Raw genomic sequence first — 7,507 nt, forward strand, 5'->3', positions numbered from 1 at the left:
CATATCCATTATCATACAAATAATAGTTCCCCGAAAAAATTGTTAGGAGAATAACACAAATGGTCAGTTTAACGGTTTTAAATGTAAAAAACCAAACTCAAACTTAACAGATGGTTCACCTCTCGGTACTGTAAGGCCATCCTCTTTGTTGATCGTGTCCCGTAATATCCTTGAGTCTGCGGCTGATCCTTCCCACCCGGGCAAAAAATATGTAAACTTTAAATTTGTATCACAAACTGCCAATGTATTGGTAGCAATATGGCCTTTCCGTGTCCTTACCTCAGCTTATCCTCAATACTGTCAAGCACATTAATGTAGGTTTCGTCAAATGCACTAAGACAATCTTATGAAGACATTAACAACCACAATATAAAGAATGCTAATATCTTCAAAGCAAATTAAGAATAGGAATACAAATCATATAATCATATTATGTATTACCTTAAACCACTTTCACCGGAGGTCTGTGCAATCTTCCTGTACCGCATTAGATTTAACCAACAAAATATCGTGCAGTTTCAAAATAGAGTGTAAAACTTTATGGACATATTGTGATACAATTGTCCAGACCTCCAAACATCAAAACGAACAATTCTATTTTTTTGTGGTGCGCAAAATGGCTACATGTTCTTCCACCTTTACATATTTTCCATCATGTAGCCCCCCTACTTGGCGTAACAGTGAACATAACTTACAAAATGTATTTTTATCCATTCTAAAGTTTGACAAACTATCTATATCAGTAACTCTCACTAACTGATTCATGTGTTTTACTTGTTCAAGGATTCTGCCAAGCATTATATATTGAAAATGCTCTACGCATTTGTTTCGTTTTCCTCCATCTCTCGTGAACAAGTAGTTCAATTAGAAACCATATGAATCAGTCGATATAGTTTTATTATTGCCTCGAAAATTAGGTATGTAGAAGAGTGGGTATCAACACCACTTGACATCTTTCCTATTTATGCAAAAGCAATATCAGATTTGTACTAAAGATAATCAAGTAAAATGAATATTATTCTACAGATGCTATCACTTTGAATAAAAATATATTAACATGTTCTCTTGCAAGCAAGCAATCTTGTGTACATTTGTTTATGCATATATACAATTAGTGGAATGCGAGAGATAGAAAGATGATGAAACAATGCATTAGGAAACATTTCTCAGTGTTTGACACAAAGGAAGAAGTTAAATATAGTACATTTTGCAAAACATATGAAAGTTAGAAACTTTTGTATATATCTTAGCAATGGCCAATATAAATATACCAAAACAATATGATGAGCATATGTAACTAAGTAGTTGAATGTTGCATAAAAAAAGAGACTTCACCATATTGCAAGTACATTTCAGAAATAGTTGGTTCTTAAATAAGCTTTCAAATTACACCAACGACAACTAATTCACCAAGTATTTAATAAGAAAAGTTAGAAACCACCATTGTAGCTTCACTTTTATAGCTAATTCACGAAGACAAAATTTATCTTATACATAATAAGTAATGGAATATTCAAAGATCCTATGCATGGATTTGTTATAAACTCAGAGGCCGAGAGGAACACAATGGCTATGTTATGCTCTCCTAATATTACAAAAGAGATTGAACCACTAGATCAATTGTTGATGAAGAAAGACCAAAAAGTTCAAGAAATTAACAAACTATGCTGGGAGATTTTACAACTATTATCACCAAGGGAAGAGGGCTATAGATGCACTTAGGTCATATGATTTTTCATCTTGAGTATACATATGCACATGTGTGATGTAGCAATATGCTGGGGTTTGGTGCCCTTACACAAAGGAAGTCAATGCATACACAAATAAATCAGATCTATAGATCTATTTACCAATTATGGGATTAATTGATTCACATGTTAAACAATCAATTGCATACAAGAACGCACATAAATCATTTAAATAGGAATTAAAACCTAAACTATGAATTTCTTACGGTTTAGAATTACCGATCTGATTCTCCAAGGAATCGTCGATTGCTTGCGCCTTCTCCAGATGGAGATCTTAAAACTCAACCACGAAGCTTCTAATACATAACCCCAACTTAGATAATGACCTTTGAGTGGGCAAAGCTTGTCAAATAAGACAGAATATCAGTTCTGTCAAAAACAGTTTTTTGTCCGCTCACAGAGGGAGAACACGAAATTTTTGAGTTAATTCTCATTAAATCTCCTTTCTAATCTCCTTTTATATAGAGTTATGATGGGGCCGGCCAGCTTAGGGATCCATGGAGGTTGAACTTAGGACAAACATGTTGGACTTTTACTAATTAAATTGAGCTCCAATTTAATTCAAATCCAAATAGAATATTATTATCATTCACTATAATATTATTATTGATTGTCCGTCCAATTCCAAATTATGAGTAATCCAGACTTTATCTCTTTAATTTATTATTTTCGGTGTTTAACATAAAAATATCTACTAATTAATTTAAGTATGCTATTTGACTTTAATTTGACTTTAATTAATTAATATCTGTTTCCAAGAGTCGTCTAGTTCAAATCTTTGTTTATTATTTTGGAATAAATTCCAACCGACCGTGTTTCTGAATAATAAAACCTTTTTCGAACACCTCTTGAGGATATTATCAAACTAGACACACCCAACACACGATTCATTGCAATAACAACTAGCACCTCTAGACATTGATCACCACTACCCAAGATATTATGATTCTTGGATTGTGAAAAATCCGCACCATTTGATAAATCAAAGTAGTGCAGAATATGCTCAATGTTATGTCAACAATGATTAAGAATTAACAATCACCGAGATCTCATCTTTCAGTAAATAGCAAGAAAGACTTATCTCAACTGTTAGATCCTTTAGTGTTATACCACAACAATGTTGTTTATTTCCTAAGGTAAGGAAACATGCACACTGACGCTGCAACCTTTCATGATAGACAACCAAAGCATATCTAGGCTGTTAAATTTTATTTCTCTTCTACAAAGAACCGACTGCGTTCACGATATGCAGAAGAATTAAACTTGTTTGCTTCTTATACATTTAAATGTTTAAGAAACATCTTATAAATGCATAAGCAAACATCAATGCTATAAAATTACTTCTTCTCTCATTGGGTTAAAAGTGGATTGTAGAATTTATTGTATACAAGCAATTCTATCCGTGCAACATGCTCGAAATATGTTTTTCAGTATACCAATCCTAACACAATATGCACGTAATAATCACATGATCCAAAAATAATCTAATCATATGATCAATAAATAATATAATCATATAATCAAAAATTAGAAACTATTAACACCATATGGACAAAAATCAGTGAGGAATCCAAAAAACATTAACACTATTTGGACAAAATTCTACATTGCCAACTTATGATATTTCAGTATCTACTACCTTAGTATCTACAATTTTTTGCCACACAATTTAAGAAAAATTATGTTAAGTGAAGTAAATAAAGAATAAAGTAAGAAATGAAAAAGTTAGAGAGATGGAGAGAGAATAAAGTAAATGAGAAGGGTGCGTACCAAACTGACAAAATGACTCCACTATTACGGAACGGAGGGAGTATTATTTTGAGAGGTGCATCGTCTAATTATTTTGAGAGAAAACATGAAATAAAAAAAATCACAAATCCTTCGACTTCCCATCACCGCATATTGAGGCTCGAGGCAGCTGAATCATAGCTGTAAATCGTATAAAATGCTAGAGAACTAAGGGTGGAGACTTGAAGGAACTGACGAAAGGTATCCACTGTTTGACCAACAACAATTTCGAGGAAGGAAGAGATCACAAATCGCCTAATTTCTTGAAATAAAGATGCTTGCTCGCTCTAATTTTTTGAAATAGAGACAATTGATCAAATTTCTCGTCAAATTCAGATGGAAAAGTCGTAGGAAAAAAGCCCTAATTTTTGGAATGGGAGATTGATTGATCAAATATCACGTCAAATTCAATTAGAAGAGAGTTGGCATTTTAGTCATTTTGTATCATATTTGGCTGATGGATATGATATCACACTTTTATGAGCAGTTAAATAATTCACCCTTATGAACTACTCCCTTCGTCCCAGCTAAGATGACACGTTCCTTTTTTTCACGTGTTTTGGAAAAATGATAATAAATAGTTAAAGTGGAGAAAAAATAAAGTAAAAAAGATAATAATATAGAAGATAATGTCTTCTACAATATTCTCTAACTTAATTTTTTTTTTCTATTTTAACTATTTATCATCATTTTCTCAAAACAAGTGCGAGAAAAAGATGTGTCATCTTAGCTGGGACAGAGAGTAATTTGCTTCTTGCCTCAATGGGCCGAGATGGGCGTTGATAGCCTAACATGGATATCTTATCTACCAAACAGTCAAATAAACTCATATAACTCATATATCTCGGTCTTGTCTAGGCAATCAAACAAGTACTAAGTACTCCCTCTATGTCCAAAGAATATGCACTTTGGGATCGACACGGGTTTTAATGTAAATTGATAAAGTAAAAGAGAGAAAAAAATATTTAAAGCATTGTCACTGCAGAATGGGTCCAACCTTATTCGGGTGAAAAGACTTTCCAAAATTAGAATATACATATTCTTGTGAGACGGACTAGAATGAAAAAAAGTAGTATAATATTGGAATCTGACAGGACTAAGAGTGCAGTGCGGAGAGGTGTGATATGTGTCACTCGATCTAACAGGTCCAGAGGATTCGACTAGACTTCAGAGGCTAGAAGATCATGAAACTATCAGAAAGGGGTCGTTGGATGCACTCTATTCCTTCAAAAACCTCAACCCACTATACTACAACTTAGCACAGGGAAGTAAAGGATCGATCCCACGAGGAAGAAGGTGTTACGAAACTGCATTTGAGGATGTTTTGGGAAAAGGGGGTTGGCTGCTGCCACGCAATTTTGTGGGTCGAGAACTTAAAACTACTGGGTCTGAGAAATAGAAAATCTTTAATCTACCTACTGGGTCTAAGAAACAAAAACGTACGGAACATACATGACTTAGAGAAACTGAGATATTTTAAAGTTCTAAGACAACTGGAGTAAACTTAACTAGACAGACTTTCCTAATTTGGACAGACAAGCATAAAGCGAAAAGCAAGACAAGTTTCCTTAAACTACCAGGGTCTGGAAAAGCATGCAGAAAAGTAAAAGAGACAAAGTGGATCGTACTGACAGGGTCTGGCGGATATGGAGAAAAAGTAAAGTACATGCAGAAAAGTACTGACATAAAGCAGATCTGGTTCTAACTACCAACAACTTCATCTTCTTCGGGAATCAAACGAGAATAGCAGATAAAACAGAGTATTAAACACCATGAGAACATAGTAAACTTTAGATATAGACTTAAAACGAGAAACTAAAGCCTAAACTAACAGATCTACGCTACTGGACCTAAAGGATGCAGAAACAGAAAGTAAATAGCCATAATCATGCACAACGTAAACATCAAGCACCAAATATACGAAACTTCAACTCTAAAACACCAAGATTCAACAAATCCAAACATCTCCATATGCAAATCCCCAACCTCCAACAACAAACCAACAGATCTCAGCTCCAAACATCCAACAATAAACAAAGAACAAAAGCTAAAAGCAAGAGATAAACATAAATTCAGAGATATCCAACCAAAAGCAAACATAAACTTCCATAATAACTAGAAAGAGGTCTGAATCCAGTAGATCAAAGTTAGAACTAGAGTTGCGAACTAAAAACCAACAAGTTTTAAACGAAAGCAAGTAAAGATTGTTTCTTCGCCTTCACAAGGCGGTGTTACACAGCAAAATAACAACGATGATGATGAGAACCACGGTGGCCAGAATCCTCCATGTCCAAGTGCGCAGCAGTCGAAATGAGAAACTTGAAGTGTGGAACTAAAGTATGGAACGAAAGCTAGAGCTAAGAAAGTGCAGAAGTGGCTGTTCACCCATGTCTTGTTCTTCAAGGTTGAGCTCTTTATATATGTGAGGCTCTGATCCCTAGGGTATCCCTCTGGTGATTTTACGCCCTTGCCCTTGAGTAAGACTCTTTAAAATAATCTGCTCTCTCCCCATTCTGCTCCCGTCGCCAACTTTTGATTCTCCCAGGTCCGAACGACGACTTCTGATTTTTGCTTCAATTTCATCTCTTTTGCATCTGCCAGGTCCGGTAACAGCAACTCCTAGGTCCGGCAGATTTACTACGCACCTGAACTCAATAACGCACATTAGCGCCCCAAATGCACAGAATTTTAACCTTAAACCGATGCATGAAACGAGCCTTATCAAACTGCTCACACTTAAACCATACTTGTCCTCAAGTATGAAGACAAGAAAAAGGAATAAGGCACGTTTCAATGCATGGTTTCCCCTTAACCGACTCTACTAAAAAAAAGGAAAAAGACTCAAACTACTAGACCTAGACGCTAAAGGACTTAGACAAAGAAAACAGATAAAAACACATATTAACACTTAAACACATAAATGCATAAACTGGTTTATTTTCTAGCAGCCATCCCCACAAGATTAAGGTCAATCCAAGAATCTACAGTCTCCGAATCTTCCCCTTCCCTTCTTCTATCTAATCGGCTTGTCAGTTTGTCAAGATAGCCCCTAACTTCACTAACTGTTGGATTCGCTCGATCACTCATTCCTCACCAGGGATGTTAGGATCGTTCGCTCTTATAGTGCTATACCACTGATGCCTCGGGTCAGAGAGTTCCCCTGTCTTAGCTCTTATTATAATTTTCTCCTTTCCTCCTGGACTTCGTCCAGCTTATACCTCCCTGGACTTCGTCCAGCTTATAACTCCAAATTTATTTATTTATTTATTTATTTATTTTTTATCTGGACCTTGTTCCAGTTTATTCCTCCTTTTTTAGACCCTGGACTTCGTCCAGCTTATACCTCCAGTACCCTTCCCCTAGGCCCGAGAGGTTACTTCTATCACCAAAAATTTTCTCCTTCTAAGTTCTCTCCCTAAGCATCAAGTGGCAGCCCTCTCATTTTGTGTTAGTATGAAGTGTTTAAGGCTTATAACTCACTTTTATGGAGGGCTTCACAACTAGATTAGTCGAGGCATATTCTATCGTCCTTACTTCATCCAAACCGACTTTGATTTATTAAGGAAAAAGGCATCAAAGTTGACATGCATTCTCTCTTCAATCACTCTCACTAAGGGGCTTTGCTTTCTATTCACCAGTTATGCATAAACACATAATTTCCTACTAACTGACTACTACTAATTGACACTAACTTGCACTAACTCCCTTCCCCCTCCCACTTCACCATGCTTGTCCCCAAGCATTTTTGGTGAAGTGGAAAACATGGCTAAGTTAGTGCGACACTCAACAGACTCACAAAACACATATTATATAAAAACAAACTTCTCACACTTAGACCGAGAATCGGGCTAAGTGGGAGAAGATACACAATTAAACAGACACCAAAGCATGCTATATATAAAAAAACAAACTTCTCACACTTAGACCGAGCATCGGGCTAAGTGGGAGAAGATATCTAACACATATGCATA

The sequence above is a fragment of the Salvia hispanica genome, chromosome 4, assembly GCF_023119035.1.
Source record: "Salvia hispanica cultivar TCC Black 2014 chromosome 4, UniMelb_Shisp_WGS_1.0, whole genome shotgun sequence".
Classification (NCBI taxonomy): domain Eukaryota; kingdom Viridiplantae; phylum Streptophyta; class Magnoliopsida; order Lamiales; family Lamiaceae; genus Salvia; species Salvia hispanica.